The 9,335-nt window shown below is 46.9% G+C and overlaps 1 pseudogene; it reads right to left on the minus strand.

The window, feature by feature from the left end:
- Nucleotides 1-7,228: 7,228 nt before the first annotated feature.
- Nucleotides 7,229-7,434, minus strand: LOC142268379 (U2 spliceosomal RNA; annotated as a pseudogene).
- Nucleotides 7,435-9,335: the final 1,901 nt, after the last annotated feature.

A 9,335-nucleotide genomic window follows, 5' to 3' on the forward strand; every position in this document is an offset into this window, starting at 1 on the left:
CAAGGTCTCCCTCATCCGCTGAGTCTTCCATGTCCATGGACAGTTCGTCCTCCATTTCTTCATGTTCTCCTGCACCTTGCTCAACATTTCGCCTGCTACTATGCGCCCTTGTCGATCCCTGTTCCCCATGGTCCCATGCCTGCTGCGTTGGTGATGATGAACGTCTGGACCTTGGTGATGTTGTTGTCCCTTGCGCATATGAATCCTCCTGTAGTTCCTCCCCTTCATGTTGTCCCACCCCCTGACTCCGAATAGTGTTTAGCGTGTGCTCCAGCATGTAAATGACTGGAATCGTCATGCTGATAATGGCATTGTCAGAGCTAAACATATTCGTCGCCATGTCGAAACTGTGCAGAAGGGTGCATAGGTCCTTGATCTGAGACCACTCCATCAGGGTGATCTGCCCCACCTCTGCATCTCGTTGGCCCAGGCTATACGTCATGACGTATTGCACCAGGGCTCTGCGGTGCTGCCACAGTCGCTGTAACATGTGGAGAGTTGAATTCCAGCGTGTCGCCACATCGCATTTCAGGCGATGAACCGGCAGGCCGAAAGACTTCTGGAGCGATGCAAGTCGCTCTGCTGCGGCGCTTGAACGGCGGAAGTGAGCTGACAGTTTTCGTGCCCTGTTCAGAAGGCCATCTAGGCCGGGATAGTGTGTTAAAAATTGCTGGACGACAAGGTTCAACACGTGAGCCATACAAGGTACGTGTGTCACAATGCCCAGGCGAAGTGCCGCACCCAGGTTTGCAGCATTGTCGCACACGGCCTTACCAGGCTGCAGGTTGAGTGGAGACAACCATTTATTAAACTCGGACCGCAGAGCTGACCACAACTCCTCAGCTGTGTGACTCTTATTCCCAAGACATGTCAAGCTAAAGACCGCCTGATGCCGTTACGCTCTGCTGCCAGCATAGTAATGAGGCGTGCGTGATTCCTTCTGCGCAGTGAGAACGCTGGTGGCCTGACCAGGCAGGCTTGGGGCGGAGGTGGAGGACCCAGATGAGGTGGAGGATGCAGAAGCTGTGGCGGAACTTGGACAGACAGAGGATTGACACACAAGTCGTGGGGACGGCAAGACTTGTGCAGCAGACCCTTCACCATCTATCACCATAGTTACCCAGTGCCCAGTCAGCGACATGTAACGTCCCTGTCCATGCTTACTGGTCCAAGTATCGGTGGTGAAATGCACCCGTTCACACACAGAGTTTCTCAAGGAAGCGGTGATGTTGTGTGCGACATGCTGGTGTAGCACGGGCACACCTTTCTTAGAGAAGTAGTGGCGACTAGGCATCTGGTACTGGGGCACAGCGACAGACATAAGGTCTCTAAAATCCTGTGTGTCCACTAGGCGGAAAGGCAGCATTTCGGTAGCCAACAGCTTACAGAGGGATAGAGTCAACCTCTTAGCTTTGTCATGGGTCGGAGGAAGTGGCCTTTTATTTGACCACATCTGAGGGACAGAGATCTGGCTGCTGTGTGTAGACGGTGTTGAGTAGGGTGTCCCTGGAAAAATGCAGGTTTGTGAGGAAAGTGCAGGCGGAGACATGATGTTGCCTTCATCCAACGTTGGTGCTATCGATGTCTGAGAGAGCTGTACACACTCACTTGTTTCCCCTTCCAAACCAACTGACGACCTTACAAGCAAACTGCCTGTTGCGGTTACAGTGGTGGAAGTTTGGCGTGGAAAAACAGGTGTGACAGCTGTCCCCACAGTCCTAGAAGATGAAGAGCGCGCGGATGCACTGGAAGGGGCGGGCGGTGGATGGTTCGCTCTTGCAGCATTGCAGCACAGTGAGCTTCCCACCGGGACCTATGATATTTATTCATGTGACGATTCATGGAAGAAGTTGTCAAACTGTTGAGGTTTTGACCTCTACTAAGAGAATCATGACAAATTTTACATATCACATGATTTGGGCGATCTTTTTCTATGTCAAAAAAGGACCAGGCTAGGCAAGGCTTAGAGGCCATGCGACCTGTTGATCCACCCCGAATAATGCTCATAGGCAGAGTGGTGGCTGAGGATGCAGTTGTAGACGTGCTACCAGTGCTCCGACTCTGTCCAGGAAGGCGCAAGGTAACTTCGTCGTCGGTTGCATCCTCCTCCACCGCCTCTGTTGACCTCCTCGAGTGCCTGACTGGGGGTTGACAGTAGGTGGGATCTAGAACTTCATCATCAATTGTTGTGTTTGCACTCCCCTCCCCCTCAGACCGAGCCTCTTCTTGCCCTGACCGAATATTTAAGTTGTCATCCCAATCGGGTATCTGCGTCTCATCTTCATCAGTATGTTCCTCATTGTCTATAACCACAGGTGTTACAGTTTGTGACAAAGGGTCAACATTATGCTCAGAAACTTGGTCCTCACGGCCTGAATCAGAGTCACAAAGGTTCTGGGCATCACTGCAGACCATTTCCTGTTCTGTACTCACTGTAGCTTGGGAGCAGACCTCTGATTCCCAGGCTATAGTGTGACTGAACAGCTCTGCAGACTCAGCCATCTCAGTTCCACCATACTGTGCAGGGCTGATGGAGACTTCAGAGCTGGGAGAAATCAAGTGTGATTGGGATGACAACTCAGAGGACTGGTGTTTTTTGGATGCGGTACTTGAAGTGGCTGAGAGGGCACTTGTTGGACCACTTGAGATCCATTCAAGCATTTTCCTTTTTTGCCCATCATCTACCTTTCTTCCTGTTGTTCGTGTCCGTAAAAAAGGGAGCACATCGGATTGTCCACGGTAAGTAGTAGACATCTTACTTTTGCTGGTAGATGGTCTATCTTCAGCAGATGATAATGGAGCTTTGCCACTTTCCCCACAGACAAAACCTTTTTTGCCTTTTCCACCACGCCTCTTCCCCTTTCCACCAGCATCTGTCATTTTGCCACTCATGTTGATTGCGACAAGATTGTGGACTGAAAATGTGGTAGTAAAAATTGAGAGGTGGTGAAGATTGCAGTGGTGGTCTAGCTTTATTAACAGCAGAATAATAAAGAATAAATATCCCTGACAATGCAACTTAGTTATAATGAGTTGGAGTGTGCAACGCAGGCAGATGCGCTCTGCAAATGTCTTGGCACTAGTGGGACTATAGCAAAGTCCAATAGCCACGTATAGGATGCCACTAGGTACACTGAGTGTTTGCTAGTATAATGGCTTACTTATAATTAGTTGGAGTGTGCAACGCAGGCAGATGCGCTCTGCAAATGTCTTGGCACTAGTGGGACTATAGCAAAGTCCAATAGCCACGTATAGGATGCCACTAGGTACACTGAGTGTTTGCTAGTATAATGGCTAAGTTAAAATTAGTTGGAGTGTGCAACGCAGGCAGATGCGCTCTGCAAATGTCTTGGCACTAGTGGGACTATAGCAAAGTCCAATAGCCACGTATAGGATGCCACTAGGTACACTGAGTGTTTGCTAGTATAATGGCTTACTTATAATTAGTTGGAGTGTGCAACGCAGGCAGATGCGCTCTGCAAATGTCTTGGCACTAGTGGGACTATAGCAAAGTCCAATAGCCACGTATAGGATGCCACTAGGTACACTGAGTGTTTGCTAGTATAATGGCTTACTTATAATTAGTTGGAGTGTGCAACGCAGGCAGATGCGCTCTGCAAATGTCTTGGCACTAGTGGGACTATAGCAAAGTCCAATAGCCACAGATAGGATGCCACTAGGTACACTGAGTATTTGCTAGTATAATGGCTTACTTATAATTAGTTGGAGTGTGCAACGCAGGCAGATGCGCTCTGCAAATGTCTTGGCACTAGTGGGACTATAGCAAGGTCCAATAGCCACGTATAGGATGCCACTAGGTACACTGAGTGTTTGCTAGTATAATGGCTTACTTATAATTAGTTGGAGTGTGCAACGCAGGCAGATGCGCTCTGCAAATGTCTTGGCACTAGTGGGACTATAGCAAAGTCCAATAGCCACGTATAGGATGCCACTAGGTACACTGAGTGTTTGCTAGTATAATGGCTTACTTATAATTAGTTGGAGTGTGCAACGCAGGCAGATGCGCTCTGCAAATGTCTTGGCACTAGTGGGACTATAGCAAGGTCCAATAGCCACGTATAGGATGCCACTAGGTACACTGAGTGTTTGCTAGTATAATGGCTTACTTATAATTAGTTGGAGTGTGCAACGCAGGCAGATGCGCTCTGCAAATGTCTTGGCACTAGTGGGACTATAGCAAAGTCCAATAGCCACGTATAGGATGCCACTAGGTACACTGAGTGTTTGCTAGTATAATGGCTAAGTTAAAATTAGTTGGAGTGTGCAACGCAGGCAAATGCGCTCTGCAAATGTCTTGGCACTAGTGGGACTATAGCAAAGTCCAATAGCCACGTATAGGATGCCACTAGGTACACTGAGTGTTTGCTAGTAAAATTGCTTAGTTTAAAAAAGTTGGAGTGTGCAATGCAGGCAGACGTGCTCTGCAAATGTCTTTGCACTAGTGGGACTATAGCAAAGTCCAATAGCCACAGATAGGATGCCACTAGGTACACTGAGTTTTTGCTAGTATAATGGCTTACTTATAATTAGTTGGAGTGTGCAACGCAGGCAGATGCGCTCTGCAAATGTCTTGGCACTAGTGGGACTATAGCAAGGTCCAATAGCCACGTATAGGATGCCACTAGGTACACTGAGTGTTTGCTAGTATAATGGCTTACTTATAATTAGTTGGAGTGTGCAACGCAGGCAGATGCGCTCTGCAAATGTCTTGGCACTAGTGGGACTATAGCAAGGTCCAATAGCCACGTATAGGATGCCACTAGGTACACTGAGTGTTTGCTAGTATAATGGCTTACTTATAATTAGTTGGAGTGTGCAACGCAGGCAGATGCGCTCTGCAAATGTCTTGGCACTAGTGGGACTATAGCAAGGTCCAATAGCCACGTATAGGATGCCACTAGGTACACTGAGTGTTTGCTAGTATAATGGCTTACTTATAATTAGTTGGAGTGTGCAACGCAGGCAGATGCGCTCTGCAAATGTCTTGGCACTAGTGGGACTATAGCAAGGTCCAATAGCCACGAATAGGATGCCACTAGGTACACTGAGTGTTTGCTAGTATATATGGCAAAATTATAGATGGAAAGGGAGAAGGGGAGGGGGGGAGAGAGGAGGATGTAATTGACTACAAGGGTATGAGTTATGAGTGATCATAGGGATAGTGTTACATAAGTGGAAATACCTATGGAGGACCGGATGTGTAAGCGCATACCTTATACAAACCTATAGAGTGCTGATGGGTGAGAGTGTGATGTTAGATATAAGACATCCTATAGTGAATAGTGAGCCGTAATCAAGTGCAACAGGGATATTTCACGTGACTATGGGAACATGGAAGGTAAAGAAAGGGGAGAAAAAACTGTTAGACAAGGTAATCAGACATAATGTAACCAGTTGATCAGACATGACAAACATGACAAATAAAAAACAAGGAAGAATGGAACTCCATACATAGTGGAACCATATATAGTGTGAACACGAAAAAGAACCGGGCGTTAGAAAAAATGTGCACGGCCCAATGAATCAAGTCGGTTCTTCATATTCATGGTTTAAGCCCTTGGGTTCCAACGTGCCCAGAGTATATATCCAGAAAGATTCCCTTTCTTTGAGCTTCCTAATTCTATTGCCTCCTCTGCGTATGGCTGGGACATGTTCGATGACTTGGAATCTTAATTGGGCCACTGTGTGATTATGCGTCACAAAATGGTGTGGGACTGGTAATAGAATCTGCTTACAATGTATTGTTGACTTGTGCTTAGCACAAAAAAAGGGAATCTTTCTGGATATGTACTCTGGACACATTAAAACCCAAGGGCTTAAACCGTGAATATGAAGTACAGACTTGATTCATTGGGCCGTGCACCATGTCACCATGTGTGCAATTGCATTGTCCAATGGCTCACAATGGTTATGCGTTTTCATTGGATGGATAATCGAAGCCATGTTTTTTTCCTTTCTCTTGGGTTTGTTGTGTGAGTAGCCTATAGGATTAAGTTAGTTACCGCAGGCAGTGGATTTAGCTTCCTGTCTTTGGTCCAGTGGTAGATTGATTGTTTGGTCTATGAGCTGTTATGGGTTTTAATCCAGGTGAATGCCCATGGGCTGCCTATAACTGTGTGAAATATGTAGTTTTACTGGGCTGGGATGAGAGAATCCATCGAAGCATGGTGTAGGGATTGTGGTTCCTGTGTGCTAAGAAGAAAGGCTAGCACCAGCCAGAAAGCCCCATTACAGCCAATAATCAACCGCTAGCCGCTGGAACTCGTTGCTCTAGATCATGTCAAACTCTCACCAAGCAGGAATAGATACATTAGCCCACCATCCCACCCAAAGAGCAACTTCTGCTGCGCAGCTGGCTTTCTAGGCAGCAGCGCTATTGTGATGTCAGCGGGGGACATTGTGACAAGCCAGTGTTCCGTCACTTCATGTTGTGCACTGTTCAAACGGAAAATACATCAACAGGCAGACTACAGAAAAGCTTACTGACAAAGGATAGAGAGGGGCTTTCTCAGAGGGCTTTTTACAGTTTGTCTATTCCCAATTAGCCGTTTAAGTATGCTTAATGAAAGTACTAATTCTTTCATAGGCCGCCCATTCTTAGTATTTGACGTTCCTTATATTGCGGTATCAGGCTTCGCAGCAGGTTGCAAAACATTCATCACCCATGACTGTCCCCAATTGGGCTCAGAAGCTAAATGTCTATCATGACCTCTCTTTTTGAAAGTCCAAGAGCAAGCAAACTCTTCCTCCAGGAGAGGGAGCCAACAGATCACTAAAGACATCATCATTGCTCAAAGAAAACACCGAAAAACAATGGAAGCTTTAATTGGAGTGGAATCTGATAGACAGCACCTGATGCCAAGTCTGCATCTTCTAACACCTGCAGTCACTGCAGCAGCTGAATCCAATGTGTCCAAAAGGGATCTATTCTATTCAATTGCAAATGATCTAGATAAGACTGAGAATAAGATACTGCACGGGACATAGCAGAGTTGGTCAAGTTGAGTGGAGATGAGTTTGCTATTTGGCACAGCTTTTGCATCAATAAAGCAAGTAAAAGGTGTGAAAGATAAAAAAAAAGGGTGAAAGTGTGAAAAGTGAATTGGCCAAATTGAGGTGCATATAAAGTTTTTGCTTTCTTTCAATTCACTAATGAGGCTCATTTGAATCAGGTGAATTGAGTTCTGCTTTTGGAAACTCGGTTAAGAAGGGGTGCACCGGTCCTGGAGGTACTGCAATACCAGGTCAATGCGTGGAGTGGACAGAGCAAGATTTTTTCCATCTCCTTGTTCTAAAAATCCATTTAATATATGGTCCCTAGAGAGGGGACGTATCAGATATTAAACTGATAAGAACAGATTTAATTTTTTTTTTTTCTGTTTATCAGTAGGACTTCAAAATAACAAAGGTGATCGCCTCCCGTTGCCTGGGAACCGTCCAGGCACAAGAGGGCTATGTGTCACCAGAAGGCGCACACACTCCCTCAAGGCCGGCAGACGTGCAATCCCAGGCACCTTCCAGTACCGACCAAGGTAGCGTCCTCCGAAACTACACTTGATCTTAGCCAAAAGGCTGAGAAGCTATAACCCGAATTGGTTACGGCCTTGAGTGGCACCCTGGCCTATACCGGACACATCTTAGGGAGAGGGAGACAAACCCACGCCTACAGAAGACATTTTGTCACCCAAGCCAAACCCTTGAAAAGGCTGTTTTGCAGAGCAAAAACAAGGAGAATGGTACTTTTTGCAGCCGCCGCCCACTGCAATGAATCTGAATAACTCCTCCTTTTGGGCACAAGCACCTCCCCTCCCCCTTGCAGTCTTTCCAATTCATGATACAAAAAGACGGACGGACAGGACAGGACAGGACCATCTGCCTGACTTTCCGTCACTGCCACCCTTTGCCATCCTTGCCCGTAGAAAGCCCTTTCATCATCCCCAAACCCTAATCTTTTCCCTTCCCTTCCCAGCTGCGTCTCACTCCCTTTCATTAGGAAGTGAGCGCAGCCTTTTCTCCGTTCTGCACATGCGCGACGTTAAACACAAATGCGCAGGCGTGCGTTCCATTAGCCTCACTGCATTCCACTCCCATACAGGAAGTGGGCACAGCTATTACTACGGTCGCACATAAAAGAACCCACGGCCACCACTGCACATAGCTGACTCCACCACAGGACACCCACTTCTACACCAACGCAGGTAAGACAGGATCGGCACCTCTATGCTCCCGTTACAATCAGGCTCAGTCACCATGTGATAACGCTCTCAACTCTTTAGTTGCAGGCTCCCCTTGCTTCACCTCCATTGGCTGTGCTGCCATTTCCTCTCCCACCTGGAAGTTATACTTTATTCCACTATTTTCCTGTTTCTCTCTTCCCCCTTTTCCCATAACCTACTTTTATCTGCATTTGTGGGGTATCTATATGCTATTTACATCATAGTTTTATTCATTAATATGGAAGGGAAGAGTGCCCATGAGAGTGTTGAACTGCGGAGAGCAAAAGATTAAGCTGCTCCGATTTGCCACCATTGATAAGCTGTTCTCAGTAGATACACATGCTATCCAAACAGCAGCATCCACCATTGCTTCAGCCCACCCATTCAGTGACAGCTCACCAAGTCAGCCAGAGGAGTGGTGTAAGGAATTACACGTAGGCACTGACTCCACACCTTCACATCACAAGAAGGGGGTCTACAGGCTAGTGCAAGAATACGAGCAAGTCTTCAGCAAACATCCGCTAGACTTTTGAAAAATAAAAGGGGTCAAACACTACATCCCCACAAGTGCACACCCACCCATCAAAGAGAGATATAAGCCAAATCTACCTGCACATTACCAGTGTACCAAGGACATGTTGAGCAACATGAAGGAGGCTGGGGTTATCCGTGACAGTTGTAGCCTCTGGGCAGCTCCGTTGGTCCTGTTAAAGAAGAAGGACAGCACCACTCCCCTGTATTGAGGAATAGCTAGCTGCATTGACAACTGCAAATTATTTTTCTACCCTTGATCTCACTAGTCACTATTGGCAAGTGTCCGTTGCTGAGGCAGACCGGAAGAAGACCGCCTTTGCCACCCCGATGGGTCTCTGCGAGTTCAAAAGCATGCCCTTCGAGCTGTGCAATTTGCCAGGAACCTTCCAGAGGCTGATGGAATGCTGCTTGGGACACCGAAACTTTGAAACGGTACTGCTATACCTTTATGATGTTATTGTTTATTCTAACGCAAACAAGATTTTAGGGTGTATAAAAAGGGAGATTAGATCCGATGATCCCAACGTATTGTTACCCCTCTATAAATCACTTGTAAGGCCACAT

Source organism: Anomaloglossus baeobatrachus, unplaced genomic scaffold (assembly GCF_048569485.1).
Source record: "Anomaloglossus baeobatrachus isolate aAnoBae1 unplaced genomic scaffold, aAnoBae1.hap1 Scaffold_3010, whole genome shotgun sequence".
Lineage (NCBI taxonomy): Eukaryota > Metazoa > Chordata > Amphibia > Anura > Aromobatidae > Anomaloglossus > Anomaloglossus baeobatrachus.